The sequence below is a fragment of the Culex pipiens genome, chromosome 3, assembly GCF_016801865.2.
Source record: "Culex pipiens pallens isolate TS chromosome 3, TS_CPP_V2, whole genome shotgun sequence".
NCBI classification, from domain to species: Eukaryota; Metazoa; Arthropoda; class Insecta; order Diptera; family Culicidae; genus Culex; species Culex pipiens.
The window spans coordinates 32178618-32198663 of NC_068939.1; the positions used below are offsets into that span (position 1 = coordinate 32178618).

Sequence of the window (20046 nt, forward strand, 5' to 3'; positions counted from 1 at the left end):
CTTTTTGCTACAAAAAGCTCTTTTAAATATTATAAAAAGTTCCATAACAAATACTTGAAAAAAACCGTCAAAAAAGTTTATACACTAAGGTGACAATAAAAAAATCGACCTCAGGGATACCCCCTGATTCAATTCCTTAGGCAAAAATAAGTAACTGTGAAAATTCTGAGCGAAATCGGTTAATGTTGGTTGGTTGGTGAAAAAAATATGTTCATACAAAAACGTCTTCTTTAAATCGCTAATAACTTTTCAGGGTTAACTCGGATCGTTTTGCGGTCTTGGACAAAGTTGTATGTCATAGAATTTTACTCAAGAATCTCACACTTGACAATGATCCGAAACATTTAACGCCACCTTTTTTGTGGAATTTTAAAGTGTTTGCTTTTCACCCTATATTTTTGCGTTTTCCATGCAAACTTCAATGATAAAAATACTGGGGGGTCTTAAAATTTTCCAAGCTTTTTAATTTTTTCTTCTCACTCTATTGTACACCTTTCGAAACATCAACAAAAATAAAGTTATTCGACGATAAATCACCACTACTCGAGCGATCAAAGACAAACTTGTAGGAAATTGGACGGGCTTTCTAAAAAAATACACTGAAAGAAAAATACACGTCACTTCCATGAGATTTTTCAATTTTTAAGTTTAAAAGTTAAAGACATCACCTTCAAGATTTCACGAATTTTTTTGCATTCAAATTTTTTGAGGAAATAGCCTTAAATGTAACAAAAAGACTCACGAAAAATGCAAGATGATATGTCTCTCCTAAAAAATACAAAAATCATTTTCTAAAACTGTTTTTTTTTAAGTGGTCTAAACGTCAAAATTTTCTAAAACCGATAATGGGAATCGATTTCCCAGACAATTTTACACAAAAGTCTTCATATTGGTCATTATCCTATGTCCAATCCTTGTAAAGATACAGCGGTTTCAAAAATTGTTTTTTTGAAGGTTTTTTGCAATTTCTATATGACAGACTTGATTTTTCAATCTCGAAAATATTTTTACAGGAAAGCTCTTCCAATTTCCCATAAGTTTGTTTTTGACAGATTTTTAATTTGACTCGTTTTAATATTTATGTTAGCTTATTTACTATCCAAATTTTTACCACACTGAAAAAAATATACACTCAACCCCCGGTGGTTGGTCACTTTTTCGTTGACACTTTTTTAGTTTGTACCCCGTTGGTTGGTCAAAGTCAAACTAAAAAGTGACGAACTGTCACTTTTTACACGGCACTCACACACACTATCAAAACAAACGTTTGGTAGTGTATGTAAACTCCGTGTAAAAGGGGTGTCAAACTAAAAAGTGACCCCGTTCGTTTGACAACAATAGGTGTCAAACCATCGGGGTTGGAGTGTACTATTCTCATTTATGAGCAATGTAATTAAGGTCATATCTGTAAGCCCATACATCCAATTGAAAGCGCACTTCCGGTAAAAATATTTTCGAGACTGAAAAATCAAGATTGCAAAAAAACCATCAAAAAACCTATTTTTTCAACATTTTTATTTTTAAAACCGCTGTATCTTCACAAGGATTGGACATAGGACAATGGTCAATATGGAGACTTTTAGGTAAAATTGTCTGGGGAATCGATTCCCACTATCGGTTTTTGAAAATTTTGACGTTTAGACCACTTTTCAAAAAAACAGTTTTAGTAATTGAAAAATCTCATGGAAGTGGCGTGTATTTTTCTTTCAGTGTATTTTTTTCAGAAAGCCCGTCCAATTTCCTACAAGTCTGTCTTTGACCACTTTTTGATACGATGCAACGGCTTTGAGTTGAGTCAAATTACAAAATACAAAAATATTCAAATTACTTACGCCCTTCTCAAATGTCATTTTCGAGTACAATTGGCTCCATATACACAAAAATGGCTTATATAGGCCTAGGATAACATGCATAAAAAGTTTCATTGAAATCGGAGAGGGTTGGGTACAAAAGTACCAGCAAAAATCCTGATTTGAGCTATAATTGCTCTATAGTCATCCTTGACTATTTTAGAAATAATGGATTGAATATTAAGTTTACTAGTTACTGAGTTAAAAAGTTTATTTAACTTTGGAAATTTTATATGAAACTTATCTAAACATAATTTTGCAAACTTTTAATTCAATTAAATTAAAATATATTGCCACAGAATCACTGAATAAACATTTTGGAGAGGATATCACAACATTTTGGGGGCTTTTAAATCGATAGAATTGATTTTTCTTTAGCCGGGACCGTGGTGTAGGGGTAAGCGTGATTGCCTCTCACCCAGTCGGCCTGGGTTCGATCCCAGAAGGTCCCGGTGGCAAATTCTAAGACGAGATTTGTCTGATCACGCCTTCCGTCGGATGGGGAAGTAAATGTTGACCCCGGTCTAACCTAGAGGTGTTAGGTCGTTAGCTCAGTCCAGATGTAGGAGTCGTCTCCCTGGGTCCTGCCTCGGTGGAGTCGCTGGTAGGCAGTTGGACTAACAATCCAAAGGTCGTCAGTTCGAATCCCGGGCTGGATGGAAGCTTAAGTGTAAAAAGAGGTTTGCAATTGCCTCAACAATCAAGCCTTCGGACATCAAGTTTCGAGTAGGAATCCCGTAATCGGGAACGCCAAGGCAATGCTGTAGAGCGAATAATTTGATTTTTTTTTATTTTTTGATTTTTCTTTGACATTTTGTACCATCATCTGGGGTGAATCGGGACACGTGGGGCAAATTGGGACAGCTGTTTTAGCCTCGTTACGGTACAATATTTGGATATTCTTGATTGGTTTTGGATATAACAGACTCAGGTTAACAAACAGAGTGCATTGATTTCAAAATTTTAAGCGTTTGAGAGCTCTAAAACCTGCTGTGTCTATTCAGACTGTTGCCCCGATTCACTCCAGATGACAGTACCAACCCGGAATTACAGAGTTATTGCTTCCTAAGCAATACAAATAATTTAAAAAATTTAAATCAAACTAGATGTTTTTCTAATTCAATAGTTCAGACCAAATTATAAAATTTTTGAAATATTTTTATTGAAAAGATCAGAAAATTTCGCAAAAGTTTAAATTTTTAACATTGCAAATCGGACCAACAGTTTCCGAGATATAGTCGTTGTTGTTAATTCATTTATTTCTGGCAGCTTTAACCTTCTTGGTCATTCGCTGCCCTGAGGTATAGTCAGTTGAAAATTAAAAGCTTATTAGATGACACTTACAAAAACTCATTTTCATCAATTCTTGATGGACTGTATTCTCAGAGAGAAAATTGTAGAAAATTCTCCAAGCATTTATTTTTTTATGGTGGCTTTTTTCAAGAAATGATTTCGAAGTACAAAAAATTAAATAAATCTAAAATTAAATTATTTACAAAAACCTAAATTTTTTTTTTTAATGTTCAGTATTTTTCGATTGCAAATTTTGCTTTAATTATTATTTTTTAATAATTTTCCAAAAAAAACAAGACTTTTTCAAAAATCATATCTTCTAAACCGGATTATAAACCAACACGCACTATGGCTCAGTAGCGGTCTTTTTCAGTCCCCTTAAACTTAAAATTTAAAAATCGCGAAAACAAATTGCGAAAAGAGAACTACTTAACTGTTAAATACGTAATAATGGAAATGTTTACCCTAATAAATAGCAAACCAACCAATAAAAATACACTCATTTTTTTCTCGATCCTCCTGCAGACGTTTCTTTCATTCAATCAATCCCCTTCGGCCACCGCTCGAGAGGCTCGAATGAGAATTTCTCATTAAAATGCGGCAGCCACGCGTGTTTTCGTTTTTTTTTGTTCAGCCCAAGGTTTTTGTTTTGCATTCTGCAAAAGAAAAATTCAATCTATCTCTCCACCAAGCTACGCGCGTGTGAAAACCCAAGAATTGATCCCAACCCGAACAAACTGGGGGAATGTGATTCGAACAAAGCTTGAATTAAAAAATTCAAAGAACATATTTTGCTAAACGGAACAAAAAACGACATTTTAATTTGCTGCTTTTAATTTGTTTTGTAGTTTAACGAACAATATCAAACTTTGTTATTTTTGAAACAACACTTTTCCATTCGGCCACCCTGTACTGTTGAAGGTTGATAGCTATTCTTAATTTTCCCGATAAGAATCTCCCACGGCCACATATTGGCCGTAACGATCCTTCGGCACAGCACGCAATCGCCCATGTGGGGGAGGTGTGGCCCCCATCACCCTGGCTTAGCATGTGAGAAAATCTGTTTTTTTTATGAAACAATTGAGTGCATACCACACCACCTTCAAGAAATAAAACGAAAACAGCCACTTTGTTGGCCAAAGGCCGAGTTGAGAACGAACAAATTTACCCAATATGGCCGCCGTGGCGAAAAAAGAACATAAGCTGCAAGTTTACACGCAACCAAGATAAATAAATGTCGAACAGCATTTTTGGCCGCAAACACGTCCCCCGTTATCGCAGTAGGCCATTCGACGCAATCAGTGTTTGGAGTAAATTTTACTTTGAACGTGGTTCTTGCAACGGGTGACACTGTGGGAAAACGAACAAAAACACTGGCAGCACTGCTCGGCTGTCAAAAAATGGATTTGTTTTGTTTTATTTTATAATTGTTTTTTTAAAAGTACTTGTTACAAATTGAAAGTGTAAAAAACCATGAATTGTGAATTCACTTTAAAAAAACGCAACTTGATCAGTGGTGCTAATTGCATTCTTTTATTTCCAATCAGTCGTCTCCTGCGGAAGTGCTCTTCCGGTCTAGTTGCCCACCACCACCACGCTCTACACTCTAAACGAAACTCACCGACATTCTCTTACCTTCCTTTCTTTTGCTAGTGTAGCACGAGTGTGTGTGTTTGTGTGGAGGATTTATGAACATGTAGCCAAACCAGCTGATACGAACATGTGTTCCAGTCGCCGGTTGCCTTTTATTTGGTTTGTTCGGGAGATGGGGAAGGGGAAAAAGAAGGAAGGAAGTGCTCGAACGTGCCAAAGTCGTATAAATACTTGGCCAGATATCGAGCAAGATCGACTGGGAGGAGGAGGGTGGGGACGACCGACGGTCTGATAAATGCATTTGGGATTTTTTTCTTTTCTTGCTTTTTGCATTACACCTTTTTCACTTTCCGTTGTCCACGTGGAACGACGACGTCTGTAGAGGAAATTGGAGGGATAATTTAGCAGTTTTTTACACGTTGCAACTGTAGATGAAGGTAAGAGTCATTGAGAAGCCTTTTTTTAATTTCTCCGAAATTTATTAATAGGAACATGTAGCCCACATTCGAGGTCCAGATCGCAAACTTAAGTGGGAAATGTAATTTCCGAAAATGGTGAAGTTATGAAGTATCTTGAAAAGAGTTGAGGCAAATGAGAAGGGACAACTTTTGGTTTGATTAAAAATTAGGGTGGGTTTGAAAATCTTTTTGTTGCCTATAAAGAACCAACCTCTTTGATGGTTGTCAATTCAAGCAACTTTGTCGAAGGCACCAACATTTTATCTCACAATCTACGCCTTCTACGATCAAATTTAAAATAGCATCTGAGCAAACCTTTAATAATCTGTTTTTTGAACGTAGCAACTCAGTTTAAAAGAAAAAAGTTATGTTTCTGGCTTTTTTTTATTTTTTGACGTGTCAATTTGGACTTAAGGGTCAAAAGTTACAGACATTCGAAGGTAAAAGATGCAAATTTAAAACTTAAATATCTCGAAAAGCCGCAGGCCATCTTTGAACTCGAGATATCTTCATTCGAAAATGTCTAATTTTCAAGGGAAAAGTGTATGGGGCCACCTTAACGAAATTCAAAAATTGTCAAATTATGTGTTTTTCCACGTAATTTTGCCCGCCGAAAGTGCCATTTTTGGTCATATTTTGGGTTTTCATGTAAAGACCTGGTTTTTTTTCATTTTTCGGCAAATTGAAGCTTTATTTTGCGATCTGGACCACCGTGCATTGGCCTAATTGAATACATTGCACAGTGGTCCAGATTGCAAAATTAAGTTGAAAATGGATTTTCCGAAAAATTGTGAAGTTTTGGAGCTTTGGTGTTTTGAGAAGAGTTGTTGCAAATGGAAAGGGGTAACTTTCGGTTTGGTTGACAATTAGGGTGGTTCACGATCAGGGTGATTTTGAAAATCTAACTTTACATGAATATTTTTGGGAGTTTTTTTGTCTTCTAGAAAGAAGTTGGCCTTCCCAATCCAATCCAAGTAACTTTATCGAAGACACCAAATTTATAGAAAGCATCTGGGTAAACCTTTAAAAATCAGTTTTTTGGACGTGACAATTCAGGGTTAAGTTTTAGAGAAAAGTGATATTCGGGGCACTTTTAGAACTCTGAAAAACGAACATTTTTATTTTTTGACTTGTCAATTTGGACTTAATGGTCGAAAGTTAGAGCTTAATAATAAAAAAGATGCAAATTTAAAACTTTTACATCGGAAAGGCGCAAGCCAAATTTTAAGCGCCAGGTTGCATTTGAAAGAGGAGAATTTTCAAGGGAAAACCATATGGGACCACCCTAACGCAATTCTAGAATTGTCCTAATTTATGTTTTTTCTTGCAATTTTGCCCGCTGGATCTGAATCTGCCCTCAGAATTGGGCCAAAATATCGAGAAATCGATTTTTGGTCATATTTTGGGTATAAATGATAATTTTACATGGAAACCCAAATGTTGTTTTAAGCTAATAAACAAAATTCATATTCTTCGCTTTTTTAGTGCTTTTTGAAACCGCATTGAGTGAGGCTTTTCAAAAACACCCAAAAAGCAAAAAGAAAAAAAAAGTTTATTGAACCTTTTCCAAAAAAAGATTCAGATTTCTTTTTTTGAAATTCTGACGGATTAAAATTTTGAAACTGAACATTAAAATCTGCTTTTATACAAATCTTTTTAGCTAGCATTGAACCTTCATAAACTGGTGTTTTGTTGCTATACAGCAAGACCGTTGCAAATATTTTTTGAAGTTAATGTCCCTTGACAAAAAAATATATCTGACCAAAGTCTGGCAAAAAAAATATAAAAAAACATGCCAAGTATGATTTTAAACGCAGGAAAATGCATGTTAAATCAATTTCAGTTGATTAGACTTCTTTTTCCGTTGATCAATTCCGTGTCAAATAGGGAATCGATTGTACCAGACCCTCTCCGATTTCAATGAAACTTTGTGGACATGTAATCCTACGCTTATATAAGCCATTTTTGTGTATATGGAGCCACTTTCACTCGATAATGACAATTGAGAAGGGCGTAAGTGTTTTAAATATTTTTTTATTTCGTAATTTAAATATTGCTGTATCTCGAAGCCGTTGCTTCGTATCAAGAAGTGGTCGTAGACAAACTTGAAAAAAATGGACGGGCTTTTCGAAAAAAATACACTGAAAGAAAAAAACACGCCACTTTTATGAGATTTTTGGATTTTTAAGTTTAAAAGACGAATGTTACAATGCATTCCTCGTAACTGAAAACAAATATTTTTTTCAGTGTAGTTCAGTGGACTATCATCCATAACTTGGATAGTAATTTGGCTTAAATCATGAAAAAACAAGTTATTTTTAAAAGCGCAGTAACTTCACAAGGATTGGACTTAGGACAATGGTTAATATCGAGACTTTTATGTAAAATTGTATGGAAAATCGATTCTCGTATTCGGTTTTTTTTTTTAATTTTGACGTTTAGAGCACTTTCCAAAAAAACAGTATTAGTAAATGATATTTGCATATTTTTTTTATTAGAGTTGCTCCATCCTGCATTTTTCGTGAGTCTTTTTGTAACATCTTAGGCTTATTTCACAAAAATTTTGAACGAAAAAAAATCGTGGGCTCACCTTCAAATTCGGCTTTTAAGCTTAAAAATCCAAAAACCCCATAAAAGTCGCGTGTTTTTTCTTTCAGTGCATTTTTTCGGAGAGCCCGACAAACTTCCTACAAGTTTGTCATGGACAACTTTTTGATACGATGCAACGGCTTCGAGATACAGCAATATTTAAATTACGAAATACAAAATTATTTAAAACACTTACGCCCTTCTCAAATGTCATTATCGAGTGAAAGTGGCTCCATATACACAACAATGGCTTACATAAGCGTAGGATAACATGTCTACAAAGTTTCATTGAAATCGGAGAGGGTCGAGAAAAAAAGTACCTAAAAAATTTCGGTTTAGGCTAGAATTGCTAAAAAGAAAAACTGTTTGCTCCCCGGATTTACGGATTACGCGGGCTCCGTGAAATCGTGATAAATCACTGACCCTGGTTATTCATATTCAACAATCATGCGATGATTTTTTCGTAAGAGGCAATTTTAAATCGGAATATGTGGGAAAAATGACTTAAATTCCAATTATCAAAAGGATCTGACTACAACAACAACATTCTTACATAGTTGTTACACATTGCCAAAAAGTTCAAAAAGTAAGTATTGGAATTTATAGTTTATACTTATTATAATGGAAAAATAAATTAACTTGCAAACAACCATTGATTCTTTGGCCCCCTCCCACTAACATTTACAGACAAGATCTCTGTAATTACTCTTACAGAGAACACTTTAAGAAAAATGTAAGTGTGAAAGCCGACTCGGTCCTAACCAGGTACCAGCACCAAAAAGGACCTAATACAAACACTTTTATTTAAAAAAAAGCATCGATTTTACCCACAGCCTAAAAAAAATGTTATAATTTATTTCTTTTTTTATTTGAAAAAAAATAGACCGGGTCAAACTGTTACAACAACTCGAATGAATTTTTGAATCCACCAATTTAAAGTACCTCGGCTGCACAACGTTGCTTACCTTTTCAAAAACTGCCGGGGCTAACGGTTATAACAGCAAAGTAAGAACAAAATATCATGCCAGCAACAGCATCCTTCCGGCGGCGGCGTCATCATCATCAGAGGAAAGTTGGCGAAACCCGTCGAGCGAGAACTGGTGAAATAGAAATGTTCAATTTGCTCGTGGACGCCATCGGGGACAACCTGCCGTTCGGATAAAACGGCCTTTTCTTGGGTTTTTTGATTGAGTTGTAATGTTAGTGAAATAATTCACATCATTGTGAAGATTCCTTTAAAAAAATTGATAATACAAATTTAATTATTTGAAAATAATTTAAAAAAAGAATCCCTCTTATCTATAGATCGTAATAAATTCATCCATTTCTCTGGTCTAGTCCGGAATCGTCTCGAACCTTCCCTCAAGAGTGCCCTTCAATTTTTAATGATTATCTCACGCCAAACCATTGTACACTGGAATTACAGTTCCTTCCTTTTCCTCTTCACCGTCATCATCTATTCATTCATCCATCCATACATTAATGTGTCTCGAGAGCATCAACGGGCGAGTGTTGCTTAATTTGAATAATTCAGAACGTTCCATTAAGTACCGCATGCCTTCGAGCCTTCCCCAGACCAGATCCGAATGACTTTAGAAAATAATCAAATTAAACGCAAAATCACGACACACCAGCAGTCGTTAATTGGGGCTTTGGCTTTTGATGTGCACAACACCACCGTCAGCCATTATGGCGCGCACGAGAATGTGCTATAAAAGTCGTAGCTGTCATCCGGCGCCATAAAAATAAGCGTGTTGATTAAATTTCACAGTGCGCGAACGTGCTCGGAATTAATCTGTCTCACGTTTGTTCGTTTGCTCTGTTTTACAAATTTATTTCTGATTTCAGCCCCCTCGGCTAGCAGACCGGAAGTGCCCCCTTCCATTCTTCCATCTCACCGTCTGGCTGCTGTTATCAGTGTGGACGTATTTAATTTCCTTGCAACGGCGAACGATTCCGGTAGTGGATTGCGCTACTGTATGGATGTGGTTGAGAACTGTAGTTGGTCAGAGAATCTCAATTTTACTGTACATTGAACGGAAATCTAACAATTATCATCAGATAAAAAAAACTATTGAATTAAAAAAAATCAGGTGGGCTCGTCCGGGATTTGAACCCGGGACCTCTCGCACCCTAAGCGAAAATCATACCCCTAGACCAACGAGCCCGTTGAAATCGGGGCCTGCTGTAAGCGAGTTTGTGCCACCTGCGTTTAAAGCTCCGATTCGGTCAACTTGCCTTGGCTCTTTTCTTTTTTCCGTTCACTTACTTATTGAAGCTTGTGTGCACACGGTGCACAAAATACCGTTATGACGAAAAAAAATGCAATCCGAGATTTTGCCATTTTAAAATGTCACATCCGATTTTCAATAAGAAACCCAAAACAATCTATACAATATCAATATTTTAAAGAATATATATGCATTTTAAGATAATGATGAATTTTGCTTCATATGTCAAGTATCTCTTGGCCAAGTTTAAGAAGGTTACATCAGCAAACCAACTGAGCAGTTCTCTACGGAATCGGTCGTTTTTCTTTAATTTTATTTTTTGTATTTTTTAATCCGGCTAAAACTTTTTTGGTGCCTTCGGTATGCCCAAAGAAACCATTTTGCATCATTAGTTTGTCCATATAATTTTCCATACAAATTTGGCAGCTGTTCATACAAAAATGATATGTGAAAATTCAAAAATCTGTATCTTTTGAAGGAATTTTTTGATCGAGTTGGTGTCTTCGGCAAAGTTGTAGGTATGGATATGAACTACACTGAAAAAAATGCTACAGGGTAAAAAAAATTTTGGTGATTTTTTATTTAACTTTTTGTCACTAAAACTTGATTTGCAAAAAAAACACTATTTCTAATTTTTTTTATTTTATGATATGTTTTAGAGGACATAAAATGCCAACTTTTCAGAAATTTCCAGATTGGGCAAAAAAATTTTGACCGTGTTATGATTTTTTGAATCAATACTGATTTTTAAAAAAAATCGAAATATCGGTCGCAAAAATTTTTCAACTTCATTTTTCGATGTAAAATCGAATTTGCAATCAAAAAGTACTTTAGTGAAATTTTGATAAAGTGCACCGTTTTCAAGTTATAGCCATTTTTAGGTAACTTTTTTGAAAATAGTCGCAATTTTTCATTTTTTAAAATTAGTGCCCATGTTGTGCAAAGGCTAAAAAACAGGAAAATTGATGTTTTCTAAGTCTCACCCAAACAACCCACCATTTTCTAATGTCGATATCTCAGCAACTATAGGTCTGATTAACAATGTTAAAACATGAAACATTCGTGAAATTTTCCGATCTTTTCGAAACAAATATTTTCAAAAATTTAAAATCAAGACTAACAATTCAAATGGGCGTAATATTGAATGTTTGGCCCGTTTAAAATGTTAGTCTTGATTTTAAATTTTTGAAAATATTTTTTTCGAAAAGATCGGAAAATTTCACGAATGTTTCATGTTTTAACATTGTTAATCGGACCTATAGTTGCTGAGATATCGACATTAGAAAATGGTGGGTTGTTTGGGTGAGACTTAGAAAACGTCAATTTTCCTGTTTTTTAGCATTTGCATAGCAATATCTCAGCAACTATGGGTCGCATCAACAAAATTCAATAAAGCAAAATATAGAGAATTTTCTCAGCTTTTCAAAAATATTTTTTTCAAAGGTGGGCAAACATGGGCACTAATTTAAAAAAATGAAAAACTGCGACTATTTTCAAAAAAGTTACCTAAAAATGGCTATAACTTGAAAACGGTGCACTTTATCCAAAATTCACTAAAGTACTTTTTGATTGCAAATTCGATTTTACATCGAAAAATGAAGTTGAAAAATTTTTGCGACCGATATTTCGATTTTTTGAAAAAATCAGTATTGATTCAAAAAATCATAACTCGGTCAAAGATTTTTTGCCCATTCTGGAAATTTCTGAAAAGTTGGCATTTTATGTCCTCTAAAACATATCAAAAAATAAAAAAAATAAAAATAGTGTTTTTTGCAAATCAAATTTTAGTGACAAAAAGTTAAATAAAAAATCACCAAAATTTTTATTATCGTGTATCATTTTTTTTCAGTGTAGTCCATATCCATACCTACAACTTTGTCGAAGACACCAACTCGATCAAAAAATTCCTTCAAAAGATACAGATTTTTGAATTTTCACATATCATTTTTGTATGGACAGCTGCCAAATTTGTATGGAAAATTATATGGACAAACTAATGATGCAAATTGGCTTCTTTGGGCATACCGAAGGCACCAAAAAAGTTTCAGCCGGATTAAAAAATACAAAAAAAAATCGAATGACCGAAAACTCAGAGAATTGCTCAACTGTAACTTGGCCCAGAAATACTTAACAGTCATAAGAAGCAAAATTCATCATTATCTCGAAAGGCATAATCTTTAAAATGCTGAAATTGTATAGATTGTTTTGGTTCAAAAGGCCTGTATCTCGAAAACTACATCAGCAAATGTTTCCATTTCTGGCTCAAAATCTCGGATCGCTTTTTAAAAAAAAAGTTTCATTAATGTTTATTTAAATTTGGTAATACAGTCCTAACTCAATTATCCCAAGTTCGACAACCCAAAATTCGATTATCCAAAGTTCAATTATCCAATGGTTTGTATGAAACTTCGGATAATCAAATCATTAACATAAAAATAATTTTCGATTTTTTTAACATGAAATTCGGAATTGCGTAAATTACAAATTCCTTTTTTTTTGTTCAGTATCTCATCACCGCCATTTTTGATTTAAAAATTCATTTTAGCGTAGTTTATGAGCCATACATAAGATCAAAAAAGGCAAGATTTTTTTGCCTTCCTCACTTACTGAGGAAAGGCTATAAAATCACTCGAAAACCGAAATTCTTGATTTGACCTCCTAGACCCACCTTCATGTATACTTAACGACTCAGAATCACATTCTGAGCAAATGTCTGTGTGTGTGGTGGGATGCTGATCAAAAAAATTTGCACTGGATTATCTCGGCACTGGCTGAACCGATTTGGACCGTATTGGTCTCATTCGATCCGTCTTGGGGTCCCATAAGTCGCTATTGAAAATTATAAAGTTTAGTAAAGTACTTCAAAAGTTATGCTAAAAAAATGATTCTAACAAAAGTCCGGAAGATTGTAAAAAGGGTGGTTTTTGTAAGAAACCCCGTCATGTTATACATTTTTTTTTTTTTTTTTTTTTTTTCCTTGGATGGCCCACCTCATACCCATACACAGTTTTTGTAGTATGGAAGATTTACGAGCAGATATCTTTCGATAATTCTTCGTTCATGTTTAGAGAGTGTCCTGTAATCTTACTCCACTTCCGTGTATGCCCATCCATATCTCTCTTATCTCGTCTCAAGGCGCTCTTACAAATCCTATGTAGAGTCTTTCATCACTCAGATTGCATCAAATTTAGGGTATTGGAACCATTTGCTATTCCACTCGCATATGAGCGCATAGGGTTAAACCGCGCCCAGATTCGCGTTACTTTTGATCAGGTTTATCATATGCGGCCCAAAGTGATCCCATGCGAATGCGTACCGATAATGAAGATGGCCGACCGTCATAACGTGCTCTTCCTCACAGTACCATCGTGGGTCACTTCTACTCCAACGGCCGTGTCCGTACGAACTCCTTGCAGTTTCTTTTAAACTCGTTGATGTTGCTTGTCGCCTTTGCATTCTCTGGAAGCTGGTTGTAAAGTTTAAATCCTTTGTAAAACAGCGAGTTCTGCGTGCATGCCTTTTTCCAGTTCTGCAATCTGAGATCGTCAGCTCCTCTAGTGTCATGCTCATGGATATCTCTTCCGCATACCATGGCTTCCGTCAAGTATTGTGGCGCCATCCTTTTTTTCATACGATACACAAACACAAGGGTATTGTACTCGATTCTTTGCTTTACCGACATCCATTGCAAACATTCGAGCATGCTCCGTCGAGGCGTCAGTCGATCACACTTTAGTATCAGCCGCATTATTTTGCTTTGTAGTACCTGCATCCTTTTCAGTTGTCGTTGTGTTCCCAGAAACAAGATCGATGAACAATAGTCAAAGTGAGGAGCGATGAGCGAATTGTACACCTGAACTTTCGTCTCTGCCGTCAAGTAGCGATTGATCCTACACAGAACACCAAACTTCCGTGCTGCCTTCCGAATAGTATAGTCAATATGTTCGTTGAAATTCAACTTTTCGTCCAACATGACTCCGAGGTACTTCATCGTCTCAACCCGCTCCACAACTCCTCCATCCATCTGTACACACCGTCTGCAGTCGTTGGTTTTCCGTGTCGTCACTACCATGCACTTCGTCTTCGCGATGTTCAACTGCAGCTTCTTCCATTTCAACCATTCCGTGAATCCTACTAGCTCTTCGTTCATGATGTCAAAGCACTCGTCGAAGCTGTCACCAATCACAAACAAAACTATGTCATCGGCGAACAGGTTCACCTGTACTCTCCTCAGTGCCTGTTTAATGTCGTTTATGTACAGTATGAACAGTAGTGGGCCTAGCACGCTTCCTTGCGGTACTCCGAGCTTGACTGCTGTTTCTGATGACACCGCGCTATTGTACCTTGTCACTTGCGTCCGGTTCTCCAGGTAACTGCTGAACCATTTTAGTACCGTGCCCCGTATTCCACTTTTCTTGAGAACACCTATTAGTTTCGTCCGGTCAATGGTTTCGAAGGCCCGCTTCAGATCCACGAAGACTGATAGAACAACTCTTCCTTCTTCAATACACTGCTTCCACTTCAACAGCAACAGGTTCAGCGCCGATTCACAAGAGTGATTTTTCCGAAAACCAGATTGTTCCTTCAGCAGCACACCAGTACGGTCAATGAACGCTAACAGTTGTTCCTTCACGATTATCTCCAAGACCTTCTCGTACAGCGGCAACATGTTGATGGGTCTGTGGTCCTCCGGATTCTTCGATTTAGGAATTTTTGGGATGGGAATCACCAAGGTCCTCTTCCATGCGTCTGTCGTTTTTAGAAAGGTATTTGAAAGACCTTTCCAACGAGTTCAAAAGATTGAAGATCTGACATTCCTAACAAAAGTTATGCGCACTTAAGTGTTATTTATGCACTTTTAAGAGGCCGGATCTCATATATTTCGATAAAAACGTTGTCTGGATCTATCATGCGACCTGTCGATGGATAGGTGATCAAAAGACCTTTCCAACGAATTATGAAGATCTGACTACCCAATCTGATGGTATGAATAATTAATCAAGTTGATAGAAAACTGAAAGGTCCGCCCTTGTGTATCTATTTTGCATAGCCTTACCCTCTAAATGTGAGGAAGGCAACAACCACCTAAGGGTGGATTAAGTAACGTTTTTTTGTGATTCGATTATCAGAAGTTTTTTTTTGCAAGACCTTCTGAAAATCAAGTCCGGGTTGTACTCAGCTCTAAATTATAATATGGGAATAATTATTTTCCAAGTTATTGTAGTGTTTAAGCTTTGAGCATTCTTCAAAAATCATGTTCTAATAATTATTCGAATTTCAATTGGCTTTGTGAAAACGATTAAATTTAAAAATGCTGAAGTTTCCCAAAAGTAATTTAATTTTGGCTGATTTTTACGTGACATACTATATGGAAGACGCACAATACTCAATTATAACAGATTAAATCTTAAATCATATTTATGGAAAAGGTCAAATATCCAATATTAGGCTTTTTTGCCTTCCTCACTGAGGTAAGGCTATAATCCTGCTCTAAAAATAAACTTCGTATAAAACGTCGTAGACCCACCTTCATGTATACCTATCGACTCAGAATCGAAAATTGAACAAATGTCTGTGTGTATGTGTGTGTGTATGTGTGTGTGTATGTGTGTGTATGTGTGTGTATGTGTGTGTGTATGTGTGTGTGTATGTAGGTATGTGACCAACAAACTAGCTCATGTTTCTCGGCACTGGCTGAACCGATTTGACCCGAACTTGTTGCATTCAACTTGGTTTCGGGTCCCATAGATCGAGTTTTATACAGATTGAAGTTTCGATAAGTAGTTCAAAAGTTATGTATAAAAATGTGTTTTCACATATATTTGGATCTCATTTAACTGTATGTAAACTATGTCCGGGTCCATCATCCGACCCATCGTTGATTAGGTTATCAAAAGACCTTTCCAACGAGTCCAAAACATTGAAGATCTGGCAACCCTGTCTCGATATATGACCACTTAAGTGATATTGATGTACTTTTTTGAAGCCGGATCTCACTTAAATGTATGTAACCTTTGTCCGGATCCATCATCCGACCCAACGTTGGTTAGGTTATCAAAAGACCTTTCCAACGAGTCCAAAACATTGAAGATCTGGCAACCCTGTCTCGAGATATGGCCACTTAAGTGATATCGATGTATTTTTTGGAAGCCGGATCTAAAAAATAGATGAAACTTGTGAACAGCCATTGTTGTGAGGAAGGCTCCAACCACATAGGTGGATTAAGTTAGTTTTCAAATGTTAGATTTGATTCAAAAATTCTTAAAATATTTTTTTCGAAAAGATCAGATTTTTTTTTCTTTTTTTACATTGAAAAGTTTATTAGATATTGGTACCATAAATAAAAATCAAATTTCTTGATTTATTTTCTTCTGTCAGTGACCTGAATTTCAATGTTCAAATTGTATAAGATAATTTTATTTATTTTATAATTTTCTGAACCTTTCGAAAAAAATATTTTTAGGAATGCGCTGGCTGAAAAACTCTATAATAAAATCAGGATAAACAATAATGGACACTATTTCGAATAAAAAATACGAACATTCTTAGGTTAAAATTAAACTTCAAGTGGATATATCTTGAAAACAGTGCACTTCACAAACAATCTGTGAATTACGTTTCGATTGCAAATTTAATTGACAAGAAATTATATTTTTTTTCCAACACACAAAAAAAAACATTTTTTCAAAAAAAAGTACTAACTCAGCGGCGAAAGTTTTGTCCATACTTTTCTATGGCTTAAAAGTTGGGGTTTATTGTTTAAAATTTTAAAAAATTAAAAAAAAATCGGGAAATTTTAATTTAGATTTTTTTCTGTGTAGCTATTTTTTCTGAATAGTCCCCATCTCTACAAATTGGCGGAAAACACCAAATCGATCAGAAAATTTCATTTAAAATTACAGATTTTCAAATATTTACGTACTATTTGGCTTCTTTGGTCAAAAGGATGGCCCCACCTGAGCCAATACAAAAAATACAGGAAATAAAAATGGTCGAAACCAGGCGATTTCGTAGAGAATTGCTCAATAATTTTAATTCAAAACCTTTTTTTTTTTTTAAAAACCAAAACCACCTTTATTAAAAATAAATATCTCCGCGTCATTTCATCCGATTTGGTTTGGCTATTTGAGAAAAATAGTACGAAGTTTCAAAAATCTAGCCTAACATTTAAAAAAGTCGTATGAAAACTTAAAATGGCGTTTTGACCGTGTCTGGATCAAAGAGCCTATGTCTGAAAATATTTTTATCGTATTCCTCGAAAAATTTCACATAACATTTCAAAAAATTTGCGATGAAAATAAAAACTGAGTTTTTCGACGCGCCACGCGCAAAAAAAAACAGTATAATGACGAAATCGGCAAAAAATCAACTCTTTTCGCTAAATTGCGATAACTTAAAAAAAATCAACGATGATTTATACAAAAATGCTATCTTTTCAGCAGTGGTTCAGAGTCAGAGTTTTAAAAAATCTGTGCGTCCATGTCAAGATTAAAAAAAAACGTTATTTTTGAATAATTGTAAAAAATGTCTTAATTTTATTTGTATAATCAAATAAGCAATTAAAAAAGACTTAACAAACTTCCGTTCATGATAATATTAAAGATCCATTGCTTCAATTTTGCTCTAATTACACAAATGGTTCGACCTATATTAGATCCAATAATGGTCCGATTTTCAATAATGAAAATTGAATCATACGTAAATTTTCTGATCTAATAATTTTTTTTATAATAATCCTTACCTTAAACAGTTATTTGTTATGGTGGAGTTCAATAAAACACACAAAAAGAATGGAACTTTTAATGTAGAGGTTTTATAATCTGATGAGAAACTCAATTAATAGTTAAAACTAGAAACAAAAAAGTTGTCAATACACATTTTTCTCAGAGCCAGAGAACAAAAAGTCCCACAACAAAGCCGCTCCACAATCCGCTTGATTCCTGTATCTGTCGCAAACTTGCCCAAACAAAAAACAAAAAGTGTTTTAAAAACTTAACCGCAAAGCTTCAAGTTTCAAAGAACAAAGAGAAAATTTCAAGAGCACGCCACCGCCGAAGGGAGCTAAGCCGACTCCAAGTACACCACCGCACAGTCCGGCCAAAGTTCGCGCCCCTCGGACACGGGCGCGAAAAACTGCCCGACCTGGGAAGCCTAACGCCCTGTAATCCTTTTTGTCGCAGGTCATAAGAACGCAAAAAGGATTACGACTCTATTCCAGTGAGGGGTTTTGCAGACACTGCTGTGAGCGGGGTGAAAAGCAATTATTTTTAATTTAGCTGTGCACACGCGGGCGCACTTCTTTGGACCGTTTGCCCGACCTGTGTAAATGAGCTTTGACTTTGCTCACCTTTGCCATGGTTGAGGTTTTTCTTGTTTCTTGACGCTTTCATTCATCACCCGTACGGTTGGGTGGTTTGGAAAGTTATTGGAATCGTTGGATATTAACTTGAGAAGAGGTTTCAGCGCCTGAATTTCAGCAACCTTTGAAACCCCTTATGTATCAATTCGCCTAAAGTTATACTCTCCGCAGAAAAGTGCTCTTCCTTCTTGGTAGGAGCACGACTTTAATTTCTTTCCTCATTAATCTCAGAATTACGTGCAAAGAAAAAAGCGGCTCATTCCCATATTTCCCAAACATTTCCCACGAAAAGGACCCTCGTCGTTGGTTTTCCCCCAAGAATTGTGCGGTAGACGCATAAATATTTGATAGGGTTCGATTTTCGGAAGCAAACCGACGTCCGTCTTGGTTGTCGTCTTCGCTCGTGAACCTTTGAGGGGGGGGCACACAACACGACGCGAACCCGGGGGCCAATTCGAGGTGACCCGTGACCGGAAAATTGAACGAACACGCAAGAAAGGCAAACGTCTCGTCTCGGTTTTTTCTTTCTTTTTGGGCAAAATAAACTCAAGAAGAGGTGGGAGCGTTCTTTTATTACGTAACGCAGTAGGGGGGGAGGGGGGGTCGGAGGCCGTGTTACGCTCCATACAAAATTTTTAAAATTTGTATGGAAATTTTGTTACGAGGGGGGGGGAGGGGGTCTAAAAGTCCGATTTTTCGCGTTACGTAATAAAAGAACGCTCCCGGTACTCGAGCTGCTCAAGTTGCTGTTTATTTTGACGGTTTTCAGCGGTCAAAGTGGCTGCGAATTGCCTCTTAACGTAGCAGCTGCCCTTTTTCAGCGGCAGAGATTTGCGCAAATTGATGAGATAATCTTTGGTATAAGTTTGAAAATCTATCACGATGTAATGATTTTTGTGAACCGATTCTGAAATTTTAAATTTTCAAAACAACCTATCCATCATGGGTTTTGAAAATTTTCTAATTATTGAATATATATTTTTTCAAGTTTGGACGATCCTATAAAAACCATTTTTGATGGTGTAGTAAGTTTAAGTGTCAATACTCAAGTAATTAACACAGATCCGATTTTTTTTAAAAAGCCCAAATTTTTCAAAAAAAAAATGAATTTCAAACGACGCGAACTATTTTTATCAAGTGTTCAAACTGTTATTTTGATTTTAAAAATACAGTCTAAAACGATTATCCAAGGTCCTCGGAAAAGTGTTCTCTTTGGATAAACAAATTAAAAAAAAAACAACTTGGCGATACTTAAATATGATACCAACCAAAAAGGCCCCAAAGTGATCTGGAAATATGTATGTAATCCAAAATGGAAATGACGCAATTTTCAAAAAACGCTTTTGAAAATGTAACTAGCAATCAACCACTTAAATTTCACTAAAATGGGATCGTACAACTCTGATTTCATGTTAAAAATGAGAAAATAAAATAAGTTATCTTAACAATATGAGTGTCAAATAATGCGATTTATTGTAAAAAAAAGTCAAAGCATTAGAATTGTTAGTGTAGGAGCGGCCGTGGCTGACTGGTTACGGTGTTCGCTTTCTAAGCGAATGGTCCTGGGTTCGATTCCCATCTGCTCCCAACGAGAAAGTATAGGAAATATTAATCTTGAAATTCTGAACATGAACGCAAAATCAAAGTCGCCCGAGTCGGGGTTCGATCCCCCG

At 35.9% G+C, this 20046-nt stretch overlaps 1 protein-coding gene and 1 non-coding gene across 2 annotated transcripts in view; one reads left to right on the plus strand and one right to left on the minus strand.

Moving 5' to 3' along the window:
* The window catches only part of LOC120420560 (mucin-5AC), a 147789-nt gene that overhangs the window by 101215 nt on the left and 26528 nt on the right, over positions 1-20046 (plus strand). The gene's annotated exons all lie outside the window — the stretch shown is intronic.
* Positions 9879-9950, minus strand: Trnap-agg (transfer RNA proline (anticodon AGG)). Its single transcript has one exon. It is a non-coding gene; the product is annotated as a tRNA-Pro (tRNA).